We start from the raw sequence: 21,553 nt of genomic DNA, 5'->3' as shown, positions 1-21,553 counted from the left end.
CTGAGGACATAATGTCAAGAAGCTAATTGAACCAACGCACTGATTTGTTTTTTAGTTTGAGAGTCAGTTCCTGCAGCGTTAGCTGCTTGGTTTAGGATAGAAAGTCTTGTCTTGGACAAGATGAAATGTTGCGGCCTAGGAACAGAATCTTCTGAGATGAATGAGTTGATGATCTTATATAATTCACCTAGGACCTAGTTTGAAGAAACAACTTTAGGCCAGCTTCTGTGGCTGTGGACGATTAAAATTCCTTTGGTACTTTAATCAACCAGTTGCCGAGGTAGGGAAATACCCGATGACCTTTTGTCCTGAAAAAAAAACTACCACTGGGCTATGCAGTAGGTAAAATGTAGGAAGTTGAACAGAAGCCAAATGGGAGGGCTTTAATGCGTGGGAAGAAATGTGGAAGTATGAATCCTGTAAATTCAGAGCTGTCATGTGGTGTCGGAGAGGGTGGCCACGTAACATTATTGGTTTCACAAATACTTGTTTAATTTCCAGGGGTCTACGATGGATAGCCAATCCTTTATTTTCGTGTCGATGAAGAAAAAACCGAGAATAAAAGCCCGTTTGCTTAAAATGTACTCCTTTCTCTATGGAACCTCTGGTTAGCGTAGCCATCCCTCCTTTTCGAAGCAGATGCAGATAGAGGGGAAGGGGCAACCTCATTTTGGTGGAGTAGTGGGCGGAATCTTGGTGAACTCTAATGTCTGACCATATGCTTTGAGAGCAAGGACTTATTTATCCAAAACTATTTTCTGCCATAGGTGACACAATATTGGAACTGTTTCTCCCACAGGATGGCATAAGCAGCACTAGAACATTGTCACTGTAGGTAAGATAGCCTAAGGGCTACTGATAGCGTTGTTAAGTCTGATACCTTTGGCATCCTTCTTGATACAGATGAGTATCTCTTTCATGAGTGCTTCAAAAGGGTGTTTTATTTGAAATTGAATGTGACAAAAAATCTTGCGGTGTCAGAGTCATCCTTCACTGCTTGCAAGGCGTGCTTGCCAAACAGAAAATCGCCATGTTATGGTAAAAATTTTAGATATATTTGCACCTCCGGTTCTATATTCAGTGGTCTTGAACTAACATTGGCGTGGCCCTGCCAGTTGTGAAATACCTATTGAGGCTAATATATATTAATATATATATATATATATATATATATATATATATATATATATATATATATATTCAGTGAAAAAACCATAGGTTTCACACACGTTATAGTTAGCTGGACATTTCACTCGTAAAAAACCAATGAAATTCCCACGTTATAGTTAGTTAAGCTAACTATAACTCGCACACTTGCAATCCACTGCTGATGACGTCACATATTACATCACTCATGACATGGTCAGTGACATCACTCATGACATCACTGATGACATCTCAAATGACAATTTTGTTACAGATGCATAATCACAAAAATAATATATCTCAAATAACTCCACAATACATCTGGTTACCTTTCCTTTAGGCCAAATGATAATTTTAAAATTCTTTTTTGATTAAATTTCCAATGGTAATCCAATAAAATTCCAAAATTTAAATTGTACAGATGTTACCGATTCTCTCTAAAATTTTGGTTTCCAAAAGCTTAATTAGTAATTAAATAAGTCCACAATACAATTGGTTACCTTTCCTTTAGGCCAAATGGTAATTTGAAAAATCTTTTTATTTGTAAATTCCAATGGTAATCCAATAAAATGGTAAAATTGTTTTGTACAGATCTTGCCAATTCTCTCTAAAATTTAGGTTTCAGGAAGATTAGATAGGAATTTGCTAAATCAAAAGGCAAACGTTGCTTGAAAATCAATTGGGAATCATTACACAGTGTCCAGCCTTTTTCACATTTAAGATAAACTGTGTAATGTCCTGAAGTTACAGTAGGTCCTTCATGGAAAATTATTGCAACTGTTACAAAAGTTTTTCCTGAAATTGATAATTGCTGTCCTATAAACTTCTTTATTAAAGTATCCAATTTTGAACCATCAGCTCTACATCGTTGCATCATTAAAATTACATACTGTCCGTATTCCTTTAAAATTAACGTTGAAAACATGTCAGATTTACACTCACCGCATTCCATACTATGATTAGCATCTTTAACTAATTTAGCAAAAGTGACTGTTTTACTCTCTGGCAATGTTAAATAAATAAACCTTTCAGAATCAACATTAGAGCCACATGTATTGAAACAGTTTTCACAACTATGTTCCCATTTATAAGAGACACCAAACATATTTTTAATTTGTACCCCTTCTTCTTCCAGTACCTGAAGAAAATACATCAAGAATTCCTGTACATTTTGAGAAAACTGTGTTCGTCCTGAACATACATCTAAAAGTTTTCTAATTTCAGTAGCACTTTCTATTTGAGTTTTATCATTACTCAGCTTTTCAAAAAGGAGACTCAACTCAGAACAGAATCTTTTTCTCTGATTTACTATTATCTGCTCTTGCAAACTTTCCAGATAAAATACAACATTCAGCACTACATTAGCGTAGCAGTTGACACCAGAGCTATTTTCAAAATGACAACCTACAACCTCTTCAACATTTTCCTTTTTCTTTTTGCTTGCAATTACATCACTCCTCTTTTTTTTTCTCCTCTCTACATCCTCATTACAGATATTCTCAATTCTCCTTTTTCGAGAAACAACACGTTTCTCCAACACAGGATACTGACCTAAATGAGGCGCATAGGTTCTTCTTAATATATTATACTCCTTTACACAATTTGCATCAGCACTAACTTTTGAATCATCAAAGTCTATCATAAATAAACCAGATAATGTTTTCACTCGTGACAAAGCAACATAAGCCATACCTTCTTTGAACACAGTTGAACCAATGTTTACAAAAGCACAATCTACAGTCAATCCTTGAGACTTGTGAATAGTTACAGCATATGCTAGAGAAAACGGAAACTGTTTCCTTCGTACATATAAGTCTTTCACAAGCATGAAACAAACTGTACAGCGACAAATGTCTATAACTTCTTCTATCTGATCAAATTTTATTTTTAAACATTCAATTCCCTCTTTTTTCTGGAAATTAATAAAACCCACAACTCTTCCTATAGCTCCATTCACTAAACCTTTTTCAACATCCAAATTTCTCCTTAAAAATACTCTACAGTTCATGCAAACATATAGATTTTTTTCTAATCCAGCAGTTTTGGAAATGTTCTTCTCTAGTGAATCCAATTTATTTTTCAGTTTGCCTGTTAATGTAATAGTAATTCTTTCATGCTGAATTTTGTCCACTGCTTCCAATTTCCTAATCTCTTCCTTTTCCAATTTCAAAAGTTCCTCATTGAATATTGAGCATTCACGTAGAGTTGGCATTAAGCAGATGACACTTTTGTTTTCTGCAATGTTCTTGTATATTTTCTCTGCAACTATTTCTTCCTTTGGGAATAAATTATGTAGCAACCGACTCTGTAATGCTTTCGTGCCAGCTTCAGTGAGTAGTCCAATTCTGATATCTTTCAGAATACTTCCATATTCTTCATCGTTTGCTTGCCTCATATTAGTAGTAAGTTCCTTGTACTCAAAGAAGGACCAAATATTTGCATTACCAATGCTTCCTAATGACTTCTTTGTGTCTTCATGTGTCACAGTATTAAACACTGGTTGTCCTTTAACTGGAGTAAGCTGTAGAAGATCCCCAAAAACTATGACATGTTTTCCACCAAATAACACGTCATAGTCTGTCCTTAGAGTTTGCTGCATTCTTAAATGCACAAAGGCAAGCATTAAGTTTGATACCATGCTTACCTCATCAATAATGAGAACTTGCATCTTCTTCAACACTCTTGAAACTTCCAAGCATGCTTCTCCAGTTAGCTTGTGGTATTGTATTTTGTTCTCATGCTCCACTGGTAACATTAGCAAACGATGTAAGGTGATTCCGTTTATGTTATATGCTGCTAACCCAGTTGGAGCAGTAACCACACAAGACAAAGTTGAATCCGTTTTTTGCTGTAGGTAGCTTCTGATGACTTTTATTAAGAAACTTTTTCCAGTTCCAGCTTGTCCGCTTACATACATCCTGATTGGTTGAAATGATGTGCATGAGCACTCTTTTTTTTCATGTAGTAATCCGTGATCAATTTTGTTTCTGATCTCTTCATAAATTTGTTGCTGCTCTTCATTCAGTTGTCTTTCCAAATTTGGTAAGTCTATAAATTCTTCTTGAGCTTGATTCATAGCCGTTTCCACTTCAGTCATAGCTATTGCAGCTTCATTTTCAACGATTGGTTGTCCTAGGGGATCTTGACTGAGTGTTCCAGAACTTTGGCTGTCTTGAGAACTGTCTCTAGCTACTTCAGCTGCAATTGTAGTTTCCTGTTCAATTTCTTCAATTAACATTTGCACATAATTTGTGAAAGTACTGCATTCTATGCTGTCTTTGCAAGCATTAAAGGAATCTTCATAGCTTTGAAATTCTCCCAGTAGTTCGTCCTCTGAACGCCATGGTTTAAACAGCTGTAAAAGAGCCAAGTAGTAAAATTCCTTTTTGTCAGTAGTTTCGCAACTGAGCTTCCTGTGATTAATCAAACTTCCTTTTGTTTGCTTCACCAAACATCCTTCCTCACCAATGACTTTATATTTTCCATTGTTGATGTCTTCTGTGGCTTTCCGTGAATAAATGTAGTTCTGCAGCACTTCATAGAGACACATGTTCTCAAGATGATGACTTCTCTTTGGGTAATATGTGTCCAACATGTTTGATTTCAAAATATCTGTACTTTCTGGGTCATTCTCGGCCAAATATTCAATTTCTCCAACAGATTTCAGTACCCGATTTCTCATTGCTGCAAGGCCTAAACTTGCCCAAATTATTCTTCTTGATTTCGAGTAGACTTGCAGAAGATAACCTATCTGAACATTCGTAGGATCCAATTTCTCGATGCGATAACATCTTTAAACTGAAACTGTACAGCTTCTTACTGACAGTCTTCTCGTGAGAAATCTCTTCCCACATTTCTTTCAATTCAGTTTTTTCTGATTTAGTAATGTAAGACGTTACATATCGAGCAACAGCAATGGAATTGTCAGCTACATACTGAATATCTATGTTAGCATTCCACATGGATAAAATGACTGGGTTGTAGTCATTTATATTTTTTGATTCTTCTTTTCTTTTTAGGTTGTAGGTATTCTTAGGTGATTTTCTTGTAATAGTATGTCTAACAGCTGACATAAAACTGTTTACTCTTCCTTTTGAAAGAACAGGTCTAGGAAATCCAAATCGACATTTAGTGTAGAATTTATCTTTGCTCTTGTATTTCCGTCGACAGTATTTTCCACACCGATGACTTTGGAAACGTAAAACTTGCTCCTTTAACTTTTTCTCTTCTGTGCTTTTTGGTATAGCACATGTTGCATATTCTTCAATGAAAGATAACACTGCTTCATCAGTATCTGTTCCAAACTTTGGGGCATCCTTGATCCACAACAGCATATGAATATGAGGAGCACCTCTTGCCTGGTACTCTTTTCTCCAAAAGAAATCCACTACTTCTCCAAGAGGTGGATTTTTTTTATTGCAGATGAAGGACATCATAGCCTCAAATCTATGATTGAAATATCTGCAAACATTAACCGGATCCAATGAGCACAGTTCTCCTGCTGTCTTGTATTCGATGTTTTTAATGTTTGAATTTGCCTCTCGTAGAAAATCCAGTAAATCATCCCAAACGTACTCAGCTCAGCTTAGGGTAAGGAACCATGTTGGTGTTCCTAAATTCCGTAACATGCATTTTAATTCACCATGGCGTCGGTACCAATATTCATTTGTCCCACGCTGACAAGCCATCAGATTGATTAGTTGTGTTTCCAAATGATCATCTCGGTGCTGCACTTTCTCCATAAAATCCTTAGCAGACACATTTTGTAAATGTACTCCACTTTTTAAAATTTGATTTACTGCATAAGATAATGCAGACAAGTCGCTTTCAAATAATAAATGGAACAAATAAGGAATACTTTGTCGAAATCTTGGATCTTCTGCATATAGTCTTGTAGTCCGATACTCAGAAGCTGGAATCTGTTCTGGACGTTCATCGTATCGTCCACCTTTTCCTGTAGGAAACAGCTGGGGAAAACATCGAGCTTCCAAGCTCTCCTCCCATACACTCACGGGAGTTCCTTTTGCTTTCTTCATCTGAAACAGATCAATAGTGTCTCCCATAACTTCTTTTGAATGAAGAGGATGTATGCTAAAATGTTCATAAATTTCTTCTTCCTTTGACTTGTCCACTTTTTCAATTTGTCCAGTTGGTGTTTCTGTGTCTTCTTGTAAATCTTCTTCTTCTTCTTCTATATAAATTGATTCATACCATTCGTTATTCCTTTTCAAATACAAATTTGCTCTTTGTACTTTCCGTACATCTACCAGCTCCTGCCAAATCTTCTTATTCTTTGTAGGTACACCATTAACCAGAATAACTAATGGTTCAGTTTCCAAAGTATCTGCATCAATAGTTTCCATATTTTTTTTCAAATCCAAGGGCAAATACACCACTCTACCTTTTAAACCTCTCAGTAAATCTGAAGGAGGTAATTTACCAGTTTTGGGCTCCATACGTACTATGGTCTGGAACGGATGAACACATTGAATAAGTATAGACTCATATGTATTTAATTCAGAAAGTTCTGCAGGAATAGCATCCAATTCTAAATTATTATGTACAGCTCTGGTCGGCATTCTATTTTCTTCTAACTTGTTGTAACAGTATTTACAAATACGCTGTTGTTCACCCAATTCAAAACAATTTTCAAGAAATAAATATGTGGCAAAATCCTTCCACTTATAATTATCTTCATTTTCACTTTTTCTGTAGAGATCAACATTCCTGGTTTGTTTTTTATAATGAGTTCTGCGGCAACAAATACAAGTAATATTTGGTCTTTCATTAGAGATTATTGCAAATTTTGTTATGTGATCATTAAATTTCTTACTTACAGAGGGTTCTACATTCTCTTCCACTTCTTCCTCATTTACTGTGTCCTTTTCTGCACTTTCTTGTTCTGGACCAAAGTAACAAAACTGAATTTCATCAGTAACCTTCTCTACATCTGATACCGATCCACGGAACAGAGCCCTATTCAATTCATCTAACTTTATTGCTGGACTTTTAGCAAAATACAATCGTCTCACAAACTTTCTCATTTCAGTATGATGAACAGCCTGCATCCTAAAATGATGAAAAACACTTTTACACACTTTTCTAGATAGACAAGCCAGAGAATGTCCCTGCAAACCAGTATTCTCTCTCACTCTGCATGGATCTAGACTTTGAAGCACCTTAATCTTCTGTTTAACACTTTTTTTACTATATTCTCTTAGAAACTCACGAAATTTATCAATAGATTCCTGACGCACAGTGCAAATACTACTACAATTCCAAGTATACACTGGGGCTTTAGGACGTCTCCCCATAGCCTCATCCGCCATCACTTTTTCCTCATCTCTTGGAACCATTTTCTCCTTCTCCATTATACAACCATTTTTCACTTCATAAGCACGACCTCTGGTGTCAACTGCATGCAGCAAACTATTACTTTGAAGATAACTCTCTTCATTAAAAAAAGGTTCACTACTTGAACTATGCATCCATTCTCCTAAAAACACTTTACAAAAGTTTGTTCTTTTCACTAGTCTTTTCCTTTTGCTTTGTGATTTCAGTACATTGACCATTTTATCTAATGTACGCATCCTGTTCAAAATTAAAATGAATAGTTTCCTTTTTAATTCTAAAGCCTTTGCTGCAATGGCTTCAATTTCTTTTTTTCTCTTATAAAATTTACCTTTTTTCTTATATTTCTTCACATCCTTTATCAAATTGGACATAACTCTTCTCTGAAACATTTTTCTACGAATCTCTTTAAACGCTGTTTTTCTTTTTAAGTTAATCTTTATTGTTTCTGAAGGTATATTTGCATTAACTAAATGCTCAATTTTTTCCTGTTGTTTTCTATTTAAAACATTCTTTCCAGTACAGACATCTTGTAAATTTTTCCTTTTTTTGAAGATATTGTTTAAAAAATCTTTTGTCTGCTTACCAGAAGACTTTCTCTTTTTCCCAACATGAGCATCTCCAACTAACTTAGGTCCTCCAGTTGTCTTCAAATATAGATTTTTTTGTGGTTTTTCCTTAGTCTGGATTTTGTAGGCATCTTATATTTTGTTCACTGCTCTTCAGCAATATCTGAAAAAAACTAAAAAAAAATTCCTTTATTTTATTTAAATATATTACTATATTTTTTATGATCTTTTCAAATCTTAAAATACTATGTACCCCTTTCCTACAAGTGAAAATAACAATAACACCATCACAAATTAAATATCTAAAAACAATTCCTGTGTGCACACAGAGTCATGGTTTGATATTAGGCAGAAAACGAAATTTCTTTTCCAATTTGAAAGCACACTTACTACTCTTTTTTTGGCAAGTGATAAGTACTTTTACAGTCTGACACATTTTCAATCCACTTTTCAGATTCTGAAAACAGCACATGTCCAAACAGCTTTTTGAGACCTGGAACATGTGTAACCTGGGTGACTGACTACACTCCAGCAAGGGCAACCAGCCTTAGTGATGCTGAATGTATTTGCATTACTGACTGCAACCTCAAACCCCACTCGTTTGTGAATACTATGCATGATTCTACAGGATAAGCAGCTGGGTGTGTGCTAAGAGTCTGCTTCTGCAGAAAAATAGCTGCCCATTTTCCTACTAATGCAAATGTAAAATTACCAGAGTAATACGCAATAAATCTCTGTCTATAATTCCTCTTTGCACACAGAGTCATGGTTTGATATTAGTCAGAAAACAAAATTTCTTTGCCAATTTGAAAGCACACTTACTACTCTTTTTTTGGCGAGTGATAAGTACTTTTACAGTCTGACACATTTTCAATCCACTTTTCAGATTCTGAAAACAGCACATGTCCAAACAGCTTTTTGAGACCAGGAACATGTGTACCTGGGTGACTGACTATACTCCAGCAAGGGCAACCAGCCTTAGTGATGCTGAATGTATTTGCATTACTCACTGCAACCTCAAACCCCACTCGGTTGTGAATACTATGCATGATTCTACAGGATAAGCAGCTGGGTGTGTGCTAAGAGTCTGCTTCTGCAGAAAAATAGCTGCCCCTTTTCCTACTAATGCAAATGTAAAATTACCAGAGTAATACGCAATAAATCTCTGTCTATAATTCCTCTTTGCACACAGAGTCATGGTTTGATATTAGTCAGAAAACGAAATTTCTTTGCCAATTTGAAAGCACACTTACTACTCTTTTTTTGGCAAGTGATAAGTACTTTTACAGTCTGACACATTTTCAATCCACTTTTCAGATTCTGAAAACAGCACATGTCCAAACAGCTTTTTGAGACCAGGAACATGTGTAACCTGGGTGACTGACTACACTCCAGCAAGGGCAACCAGCCTTAGTGATGCTGAATGTATTTGCATTACTCACTGCAACCTCAAACCCTAAAAGTATTCCTCATTTATACCAGTACACCTTAATTTGTGGTGAAAACAGAGTGCATAATATTTTACATGTTCCTTACATTTAAATTTCTCCCAAAACACAAAATGATAAACACAACTTCAACAAAAGGAATTCCAATTATATTATTCATTTCTTAATTTACCACATACATCCCCTCTCAAACTCATAACTCACCTTTAAAATTAGTTAGTTGTGAAAGAAATGTGGCACTCAAACAGCAGATTATCAGAGCCAGGATCTCTGTTCTGTACACCTCTCTCCTCTCAGCAGAACCAGATAATGGCAATGTTTCCCTCTCTTTTTCCACACATATACATGTTAATTTCAAATCTCAGTGCTTCCCCCATTTTTTCAAATGTAATCACACATTTCTATTGGTTGAAAACCAACCCTTTTCCAAAAGTACCCTTCCCCCAACTTGACTTCTGCCTAGTACCCTTCCCCCAACTTGACTTCTGCCTGCTACCATAGCAACAGCTCATGGAACACTGCTGTGGGAAGTCAGGTCAGAAGTTCACCACACAATGTTTCATTTCCAAAGAGCAAGAGTGCTTGACTTTTCTAACCTAACAGCAAATCCATAGTAATGTTCTTTGGTAACACATTTTTCTGTACCAATACAAAACATGCTTCTATAAATTGACACATACAGCCTAGTTTTTAGTGTAGAATGGTATGAAACAGCCAATGAGTTCTTTTTATGTTAAAAAAATATGTATGCCTCCATTTCCAAACTGTCTTTCATTTCTTTTTCCCATTCTACTGAAATACACCTCCTGAGTGCATCCAGATCTCCTTTGAAGATGTTCACAGTGTGGATTGTAGGGCACAGCTATGTCTTCTGGAGTGAAAAGTATGCAGAGAAAACAGGTATGGTGAGAGACCTTGCTTTGCCAAATGTAGACATTAAATGGATTGGTCAGAGAGGGTTAAAGTGGCACCAATTGATGCCATTGGTGAAATCCTTCATGCAAATCCAACACCCTGACCTCATAATAGTGCACTGTGGTGGCAATGACCTAGGCACTTTGACTGGGGTAGGTCTGGAAATGCTTATGAAGGAGACCTTTGCACAACTGTTTTCACTTTTCCCTAAAACTGCCTTTGCGTATTCTAACATATGCCAAAGGCAAAAATGGAACTGGTCCAATCATTTTTGTCCGCAGATTGACAAAGCAAGAAAGCACGTCAACAAATCTGTTTCTGCTTTCCTCCGAGACTATGGTATGGGTTCCATTTACCACAACAACTTGCGTTACGACATGCAAGACATTTATAGAGGAGATGGTGTACACTTCACTGATGAAGGGAACAGAGTCTTCCTCTTGAACCTTAGACTCTGCATCGGTACTTACTTGTAGGTACCGAAAAACACTTCATAAACACAACGGCTCTTTTTAGAGCCCCCTAATATCTTAACACTTATATCTGAATTTTATTTCATTTTTTATTTTTTTTTCTACCGTACGCGTACGGTAAGCTTACCGTACGCGTACCCGCGATTTTTTTTTTAAATTAATAAATGTTTTTTTTGTACTTTTCTGTCCTTCTTTGACCCCCTTTCAAATGTTAGGGGGTTTGTAACTCTCTTCCTTGCCCCCTTTTCACGTTATCTCCTTTTTTTTTCTGTGTGAAACACACGAAATGGCGGCCGACACTTCCTGATTTCGTCCGATTCGAATGTTTACAGTCATGTGACAACCAATCAGATTTGAGCTCGCGCACGGCACCGTACGCGTACGGTAAGCTTACGGTAAGCGCACGGAGCGCGCTTACAGATATATATATTGATTTAAATGCTATTTTCTCAGGAACTACTGAACAGATTTACACCAGACCTACAAAAGGCACTTCCTTGACCTGTGGACTACCTCTCTGCCAAATTACAAGTAATTCTGTTCAGCCGTTCGGGCTGTAGCTGTGTCTAAAGGTCCTATGGAAAAATGCATGGGGAAAACGTGTTTTGGGACCCCCCTTTTTTCTCAGCCCCCGCGTGACAAATCCCCCCGAGACTTTCAGGGTAGGAGCGTAGCGTAGCGCCCCATTAGTTTTGAAAATTTCGCGAGGATTCGTCGACCGGCGCCAAAGTTATTCCAAATAGAATGTTGCGGTTTTCCTATGGAAACAGGGTCCTAACTATAACTACCTACTGGCGACCGCCTGTAGGTAATATATATATATATATATATATATTCACTGAAAAAAACATAGATTTCAGGCACGTTATAGTTAGAAATTTGCATTTAAAAAACCTTGAAATTCACTGAAAAAAACATAGGTTTCAGGGATGTTATAGTTAGTTGGACATTTCACTCATAGAAAACCATAGAAATTCCCCTGTTATAGTTAGTTGAGCTAACTATAACTCGCGCTCCCACAATGCACTGCTGATGACGTCACATATTACATCATTCATGACATGGTGAGTGACATCACTGATGACATCTCAAATGACATCACTGATGACATCATCCAGTGAATGTGTGTTTCTATAAAATGTAAATATGTTTTATATATATATATATATATATATATATATATATGCCAAAGTGTATTAAAGAATGAATGGGTGTATAAGAGTCAGGATGGGTGATTAAGTAGGTGTGTGACTGACTGTATAAGTGAGTGATTAATTGTGTCTTGCTTAATTCATGTGTTAGCAACTGATACAGACATTCACACAGTTTAGTTTGTCAGTTGGTGTGTAAGCAGTTCCATGGTTTGGTTTGCAACTAAATGAGGATCTATATGAGCTATTGATTGATTGTCTGAGTCCCTGTATGGGTGCCTGAGTGTCTGTGTGGGTGGGTGGGTGACTCTGTGCATAGATGTGTGAGTGGATAATTCACTGGGTATATGTGTTCAAGTCTGTATCTGTGAAGGGCTGTATGGCTTGGTGAGTGTGTGTATGAGTGTCTTGGTGAGTAAATGGATGCCTCAGTGGTACATGTGTTAGTAACTCCATATGTGAAAGGCAGTATATATGAGTGTTGGACTGTATAAATGACTATATGTGAGAGTGAGTGATTGTGAGAGTGCCTGTATGGATCAGTGTGTGCTTGTATTAGTTATTGTATTAGAGTGTAAGTATGTGTTAGTATATGTTTAAATAAGTGATGTGGTATGTGTATAACTGTACAGGTGAGTAAATTAAAGTGTGATTGATTATTTCCATTACTGACTAGGTGTGTGAATAACTCTTTGAATGAGAGACCGTGTGTGAGTGTCTGTATAGATATGTGACTGGATATGATAATGCCTTATTGATGGCTGACTGTATGTATGAGTGACTGTATGGGTGAATGAATGGATTTGTGTGTAGACCTAGGAATTAGTGAGTGGATATGTACTAACTGGTATTGGTGTGTTCATGGTATTTGAATATTATAGTCTGTATTTTAGGGTGGGTGTATCAAAGGTTATATTTAGGTGTGAAGAGGTGCATCAGATTTCCACGTGGATGATGTCATCAGTGATGTCATCAGTGATGTCATTTGAGATGTCATCAGTGATGTCATCAGTGATGTCACTGACCACGTCATGAATGATGTAATATGTGACGTCATCAGCAGTGCATTACGGGGGCACGAGTTGTAGTTAGCTCAACTAACTATAACGGGAATTTCTATGGTTTTCAATGAGTGAAATGTCCAACTAACTATAACATCCCTGAAACCTATGGTTTTTTCAGTGAATTTCTAAGGTTTTTTAAATGCTAATTTCTAATTTTAACGTGCCTGAAACCTATGTTTTTTTCTGTGAATTTCTAAGGTTTTTTTAAATGCTAATTTCTAACTTTAACGTGCCTGAAACCTATGTTTTTTTCTGTGAATTTCAAAGGTTTTTTAAATGCTAATTTCTAATTATAATGTTCATTAAACCTATCTTTTTATCTGTGTTTTTTAATTATCAACCCATTCTTAACTTGGTGAAAACTGCAAATCTCACCACTCTTTCATCGATACCTTACGCCAACAAAATTGCCACAAACGAGAGCCACAACTAACGCTAATGAAATGCAAAGTAGGCGTTCCCCTGCAAAAAAAACACGAAAACACCACTTCCCCATATTTTCAACGACCAGCCAAATCTGCAATGCAATCCAAAAAGCAGGCAATAAGCCGAGTTAGCAGTAACAAATTAACATCAACCTTTAACTGGTGTAAGGAGGTCGATTATCTACTCCGTGAATTGGACCCAACTCACAGCCACATCTAAAGACCAACACGTGATAGAGCTACTGATCATGGAGGTCCGACACACAACAAGACCACAACACCCACCGCCACCACCACCAGAACCTCCCCCCCCCCGCACCACCCCCCCTACTACCACCAAGGCAGTGCAAAACAGGACAACGGACCTTCCCAAAACACCATGCCCCTCAGCCACACAATAGCTGAATGTTGGGAGATGTGGCAACCAACTATATATGAAGGAGGCAAGTCACCCTTCAACAATAAAGCACACAATGCCAAGTGTAACGCTGCTGTACTGCACAGACCTTACTATGCAAAGCACAAACCTCTCCATGTGGAGATATACTGTTGATACTTGTAGTGTAGTGCACAGTGGACGCAACCATATTACCTCAGGCAGTGGGGAAGATCTCGATCATGTAGCTGTGATGTCCCCCCCTGGAGGCGTTAGCGGAGTGGGCTGCACCAACGTACGCCACTCCAGCGTAGCAGTATAAATAAATAGGCCAGGCCCGAGGCGTGGTTCCCTTGAGGGAAGACCAACGAGTCTGTCACAGCGGTAGCCCTCACCCTGGCACGTGGCTGCTGCCATAACCGCGGTCCTCCTCGACACAGGCCCCCTGTGAACCTAGCGGCACAGCACCGCAGACTTATGTCTGTACCGACTACTGCCTTCGATCTACACTGCGGACAGCAGCGCTCACAATTCAGATGCAGTGGTGATTGCAGATGTCGCAGTCCAGTTCGCAAGACACTTTGCTTCCAGTGCGGCCCGCCCAGACTACCCATCATCACACGGTGCGCACACGCTGTGTGCTTCAGGTGCTACTAACTCACTGCACCATAAATCATCGCCACGTAGCTGTGCGCCCTTCCTGACCGCTGCCTCCACCCTACACTGGGGTTACACGGTTCACAATTCAAGATTAGTATCGACACAAATTGTGTAAGACACAATAATGGGTTAAGAAGACCACATGCTGCCAATCTGGGCAGCTCAATTCAATGTCACCTGCCTGTGGACCTTTGCTGACCGCTGCCTCCGACCTACACTGTGGAAGACCGACGACACATGGTGCCAACTAACCCTGTTCAACACAAACCGATCCCACATGTGTAAGTGTGTCCTGAGTCCTGAATTGCAGCGACCACAGCACCAAACTCCCTTCGATCAGTGAGGGTTATTTTCATATGGAAGGCCGGCGACACGTGGTGCCACTGAACCTGCACTACGCAGGCCGGTGGGGCCACCAACGTATGCACGTGGCTGTGGGCTCTTGCTCACCGCTACCTCTGGCCTACACTGTGGAAGACCAGCGTCAAAGGTGCCACTAACCGTCTTTAACACAAGCCGATCCCACATATGGAACTGTGTCCTAAGTCCTGAATGGTAGTGACCATAACTCCGTGACACAACCACAGCACCAGACTCCCTTCGATTAGTGAGGCATATTTCCATATGCAACGGCGGCAACACGTTGTGCCAATAACTCTGTTCAACACAAGCCGAACAATCCTACATGTGGAACTGTGTCCTGAGTCCTGAATGGCAGTGACCCCCAAGTCCATGGCAGCGACCACAGCAGCATACTCCCTCTGATTAGTTAGGCATATTTCCATATGCAACGGCGGCGACACGTGCTGCCAATAACTCTGTTCAACACAAGCCGAACAATCCCACATGTGGAACTGTGTCCTGAATGGCAGTGACCCCAAGTTCATGGCAGCAACCACAGCAGCATACTCCCTCTGATTAGTTAGGCAAATTTCCATATGCAACGGCAGCGACACGTAGTGCCAATAACTCTGTTCAACACAAGCCGATCCCACATGTGTAGCTGTGTCCTGAGTCCTGAATGGCAGTCACCCCAAGTCCGTGGCAGCAACCACAGCACCACACTCCCTTCGATCAGTGAGGCATATTTCGATATGTAAGGCCGGCAAAACGTAGTCCCACTAACTCTCTTTAACACAAGCCGATCCCACATGTGTAACTGTGTCCTGAGTCCTAAATAGCAGTCACCCCAAGTCTGTGGCAGCGACCACAGCACCACACTCCCTTTGATCAATGAGGGGTATTTCCATATGCAACTACAGACTCAAGTAGGCAACTAACTATCACAGTCCTACACCCTACATATTATCCTTTTAGTATCCTCGCTTCAAGATTTTTTTTTTTATATCAGTTATAGCTTTACTACAATGACCAAATTAATCTTCACATGCAAACTAACATGGAATAGCAGTCTACACTACAGGCAGTACAGCTCGCAATTCCAATTTTAAATGCTAATTTCTAACAAGATTGTACTCAGAAAATACAACACTTCGTCAATGTATTCTATACTTATTTCATCTTTTCATCATACGCCTACACTGCACTCAGTAGGGCTCACAATTAAAATTATTTCTTCATTCATTAACTACAGAGTCCACAAGGCAAGTAACTATTACAGGCCTCAAATCTACATAATATCCTTTTAGTATCCTTTCTTTTTGAACATTTTGTATATCAGTTATAGCTTTAGTACAATGACCAAATTAATTTTCAAGGACAAATGAACACTCAGCAGTCTACACTGCGGGCAGCAGACCTCACAATTTGAATTTTGGACACGTGGTGCCAGCTAAAACTGTCCAACACAAGCCGATCCCACATGTGTAACTGTGTCCTAAGTCCTGAATGGCAGTGACCCCAAGTCCATGGCAGCGACAACAGCACCAGACTCCCTTCGATCAGTGAGGCATATTTCGATATGCAAGGCCGGCGACACGTAGTCCCACTAACCCTCTTTAAGACAAGCCAATCCCACATGTGTAACTGTGTCCTGAGTCCTGAATGGCTGTGATCCCAAGTCCGTGGCAGCGACCACAGCAGCATACTCTGTGATCAGTTAGACATGTTTCCATATGCAAGGCCGGCGACACGTAGTCCCACTAACCCTCTTTAACACAAGCCGATCCCACATGTGTAACTGTGTCCTGAGTCCTGAATGGCAGTGACCCCAAGTCCGTGGCAGTGACCACAGCACCAGACTACCTCTCATCAGTCAGGCATACTTACATATGCAAGAACAACAGCACGTGGTGCCACTAACCCTGTTCAACACAAACCGATCCCACATGTGTAACTGTGTCCTGAGTCCTGAACGTCAGTGACCCGAACTTCGTAACAGCGACCACAGCACCACACTCCCACCGATTAGTGAGGGGTATTTGCATAAGGAAGGCCGGCGACACATGGTGCCACTGAACCTCCACTACACAGGCCGGTGGGGCCAACAACGTATGCACGTGGCTGCGAGCCCTTGCTCACCGCTACCTCTGGTCTACACTGCGATCAGCAGGCCTCACAATTCAGATAGAGCCGTGATTCCACATGACGCAGTCCTATAGCCAGGACACATTGCTCCCAATGCGGCCCGTCCACACCAAGCATCATCACAGGCTCAGACAGTCTCAATACTTCTGCTGCCACTATCCCACTTTAACACAAGCCGATCCCACATGTGTAACTGTGTCCTGAGTCCTGAATGGCAGTGACCCCAAGTCCGGGGCACCGACCACAGCACCACACTCCCTTCTATCAGTGACGCATATTTCGATATGCAAGGCCGGCGACACGTAGTTCCACTAACCCTCTTTAACACAAGCCGATCCCACATGTGTAACTGTGTCCTGAGTCCTGAATGGCAGTGACCCCAACTTTGTGGCAGTGACCACAGCACCAGACTCCCTTCAGTCTCATTTGTTGTTCTTTTCTTTAAATAATTTTTTTTATATGTAAATCAATCAATCAATCAATCTTTGTCTTTATTTCGGCATATTTGCCATAAAAGAAGAAAAAACAAAAACATAAATAAATAAATAAATAAAATATAGGTACAATACAAAACATCAATTACAGAGACAGTCAATTCATTTCATAGGATTATAAACTTCTTTAAATAGTCCCATGTAATCAGATGACTATTTTCCTTTGGTATAATTCCCATCGCTCCTACCTCTTGTAAAAGGGTGCGTCACTCTATTAAAAACGCATATAAAAATATCTAAAAAAGGTAAGACATCTAAAATTCATTGTTCCTATGTTATGCAATCAACCATGAATATATGGAATGAAACGACAAAAATTGGAACCTGGTTAATCAGTCTAAAAATCAATTAATTAATTAGTATTATTAAAAAAACATCGTAGACTGAGCAGGAAGAGAGGTACATCTAAACTGAAGGTGACTCAATCGTTAGCAATTTCCTTCTCTTGGTCCACATTGCTAGCAGGAATTTTGCAACAGCGAATACAATTGGTCTATTCACATCAGTTTTGAGTATCCTATATGCCGGCAAACAACCTACAAACCCCAGGTTCCTACACAGTGGGACAAGCCAATATCTCCGGATATTGCGATAAGCCGGGCAGAAGAATAGAACGTGCAAGTCATTCTCTAGATTGCAGGAGCAGCCAGGGCATTTTAGAATGGAGTTGGTTGACCAACCACATGTGAATGCCCTTAGTGGTAATGTACTGTATCTCCATTGCAAGAACAGTTTCCTGGCAAGCACGGGAAATATATCGTCCAGGAAAGGTTCTTGAAAATAAACACACTTGCTAGAGAGAAAAACATCTATTAGGGAACCCGCCTCTACTTTGAGTATGGTCTGCTCAAGCTTGCTCTCATAGAACAGTGTGGAAAGTTGGTTTTTAGAAGTTGCAATACAGTGCGTGGCAGGATCATCCCAAATGCCCGGCAGTCCTATCCGCCTGCTTTCGGACTTGACGTACATGAGCCAGGGTATCTTCTTGATCATTTGAGAGTCTAAAATCTCGATCAATTCCTGCCTATAATTGATTAGTTCTCGGGTTACCCAAAGCCTTCTCCAGAATCTAATGGGTTTAATACCCAGTTCCTGGGCAATTGGTCGCAAGCCTAGGTCTAATCTCAGTGGGAGTAATGGAGTGCTAGGGGGAAGGGCCAGCATTTGTCTTAAAAACTTGTTTTCAGCTAGTGTGATTTTCGCATGGCAAGTGTGGCCCCATAATTCTCCCCCATACATTACTGCTCCCCTGGCTTGGGATTTATAGATTTCAAGGGGTGGACCAATCAGCCTGATGGTCGACTTGTTCGCGAGTTTCAAGATTCCCCCGGTCATCTGCACCAATCTTAGCTGAGACTTGATTTGCTGGGGATACCACGCCAAGTCCTCACCCAGGGTTACCCCTAGATAGTCAAAGGTGTGGACTCACTCAAGTGTGGTAGAGCCTATGCAGGGATTTGGGCGAGTGGTCTTCGGAGGGTTGAAGATCATGAACTTGGTTTTCAGTGCATTGATCTCCAACCCTCGACTAATACAAAAGGACTCAAAGCCGGAGAGAACACGCTGGATGCCCATAGGTGATTTTGAGAGGAGAAGTGTCCTCAGCAAACATAATTGCCGGCACTCTCCTCCCCCCAAGCCTAGGGGCATCCGTGTCCTTGACCTTATTCAGATATTCAATCATCCCGTTGATATAGAGGCAAAACAGGGTCGGTGCCAAAACACAGCCCTGTCTTACCCCCCTACCAACGGGGAATTGCTTCGTTAGAGCCCCATGCTTCCCAAACCTAACCTGAGCATAGTTCGAGTCATGGAGCCTGGTCAGGATGTGCAACAGGTGGTGTGGCAGGCCCAATTCATCCAACACACTCCATAACTTGTGTCGTGGAACCAGGTCGAAGGCCGCACGGAGGTCCACGAACACTGTATAAAGACGTCCACCCTCTATGGTGACTGTCTTCCAGTATATAAGGCATAAGCGGAAGATCTGGTCAACAGTTGATGTATTTTTCCTGAACCCCGCTTGGAAGGGGCTCAGCACTGAGTGCTCCTCCAACCAGTCCTGAAGATGATCTAATATCAGCCTGGCAAATATTTTCTGTGGAACATCTATCAGGCTGATTGGCCTGTAGTTGGCTGGGAGAAGAGCAGAACCCTTTTTGAAGATAGGGACTATCTCTGCTCCCAGCCAAGTACTGGGCAGCCCCATCCATATATATTTAAATCTATACATGACTAAGATTCTTCTTTGTCCAACCGCACAGGGACACTTCCAGACCCAAGAAGGTTGTTGGGGGTATGATGGTAATGTGGGAAGAGGGTGCGTTACCTGCTGATGTGGGGAGAGGCAGCGTCAAAGGGGTATCTATCACAGAAAGAACTCCGATATGTTTTCACAAATGTCAGCTGACGGACTGAATCACAAAATGGTTTTTCAATGCTTATGCAGTGTGAGTTATAAACAGTTCGCACCCAGACTCGCAGAGGGCCAGCTGCGGTCCGTCCGCTGTAGACTCACAGACGCAGTACTACGAGCCGTCTGCGTTATTGTAGCTATCCCTGCCCTGTTCCGTCGTACACCACGCCACTGCGATTATGTTCCGACGTTGGCCCCACATAGCTACCTGTCGCAGGCGTACTCGCTGTTGGTGTGCAGGTCAGTGGTCTAGTTCTCAACATCTCACGGCCACTCCCTCAGGGCAGATTTGCACACACACCACACCCATCCGGCACATGCGTCACACGCCATGTGACCACGCAAATATAATAGATCAACAACGTCACATCCTTTATTGCCGGTGCTGACTAGATGGCGGACGCGCCACATGTCTCAACCATAAAGAGTCTTTGAAAAGTTGCGCAGAAGGTTAGTCGCACCCTGATCTGTATAGCCATCAGGGGCCTACCACCCCCTTGGCACGGACTTCAGATGCACAGGGTTAGTGCCACCAAAAGCTCATATGGCCATCATCGGCCTACCGCCACGTGGCACGAACTTAACTTCCACAGGCTTAGCGGTCCCAAAAGCTGATGTGGTCTCCGCCATTGATGACTCAGGACTCAGCGACATGTGTGAGATCTGCCGGGCCGTGGAGAAGATGATGTGGTCTCCGCCATTCATGACTCAGCGACATCTGTGCGATCCGCCAAGCACCTGATGTGGTCTCCGCCATTCATTACTCAGGACTCTGAGAAATATCTGGGATGACTTTTGATGGGCACGTGGAGTGCCCACAGCTGCACACTCCGGTGGCACAAGGTATTTATTTGCTCATGGATGCGCAGAGGCGGCAGTGTGTGTGTCTGTCTCTCTCTCTCTCTCTCTCTCTCTCTCTCTTCCTTCTCTTCCTTCTATCTCTCTAACTCTCTCTCTTCCTTCTCCCTTACTCACTCCCTTTCTTTCTTTCCCTCTCTTTTTCTCTCTGGCTTTTTTTTACCTTCTCTGTGCCTCTCTCCTTTGATATGCCCATTAAACACGTCCTTATTTTGTGCTTTATTTTCCAGGCTCTGTCGTCGACATCCATGGTCCCCACAGGAGTGTTCCGCCTTCTTGTTTTCTATTATTTTTGTTACATTTTGTTTATTAGTTTATCATTTATGTATATGTTAATAAAAAAATAAATTTCGCAAATAGTCTTTCGTTTATCGTTTACTTATATATTTATAAAAAACGAAAGTTAAAAAAAAGAATTAATAACGTTTTTGGTTGTTCTCTTCACTGCTGTGTGACTCTTTCTTGTTCTTATTACTGTTATTTGATGGAGTCCACCATGGTGTTAAATTTTGGGGCATTTATCGTAGGAATACTGGTGATGTCTGCAGTTTACACCAACTTCTGGATAGTGTGTTAAATTTATCTTAACTTTACTACCATTAAAGTGCTGATAATGAAATGCAGACTAGCCATTCCCGTACAACAAGACACGAGGTGCACCTTTACGATTTATTCTGAATACTAAAATCCTGTATTGAATTACACTGAGGTAGTGGCTGC

General features: G+C 40.5%; 1 protein-coding gene across 1 annotated transcript in view; it reads right to left on the bottom strand.

Annotated features, from left to right (window-relative positions):
• The window catches only part of TTC6 (tetratricopeptide repeat domain 6), a 1,112,931-nt gene that overhangs the window by 136,705 nt on the left and 954,673 nt on the right, over window positions 1-21,553 (bottom strand). The gene's annotated exons all lie outside the window — the stretch shown is intronic.

This window comes from Triturus cristatus, chromosome 9 (genome assembly GCF_964204655.1).
Source record: "Triturus cristatus chromosome 9, aTriCri1.1, whole genome shotgun sequence".
Taxonomy (NCBI): Eukaryota; Metazoa; Chordata; class Amphibia; order Caudata; family Salamandridae; genus Triturus; species Triturus cristatus.
This window is presented reverse-complemented; position numbering and strand designations above follow the sequence as displayed.